Genomic DNA, 267 nt, shown 5'->3' on the forward strand with positions numbered 1-267 from the left:
GGACGTTCATCTGAATGCACTGGGGAAGGGATGAACAGAAAAAAGACACAGAGAAGGTGCTGTAATGATCTGTGTAGGAAATAAAAATCAATTTTTCAATCAGGAACTTTTTTTTCTACATAGTTTTTACAGTGTTTAGCATTAATGAAGGATAGCTGATATCTAAGTGTCAATCAAATACGAGTGCAAATAATCTAAAGGGGTTTAGATTTTTTCATGGATTTTGACACTAAGGGTGCTGTCACACATGCACAAAACTCCAGAAAA

This window comes from Cheilinus undulatus, linkage group 5 (genome assembly GCF_018320785.1).
Source record: "Cheilinus undulatus linkage group 5, ASM1832078v1, whole genome shotgun sequence".
Lineage (NCBI taxonomy): Eukaryota > Metazoa > Chordata > Actinopteri > Labriformes > Labridae > Cheilinus > Cheilinus undulatus.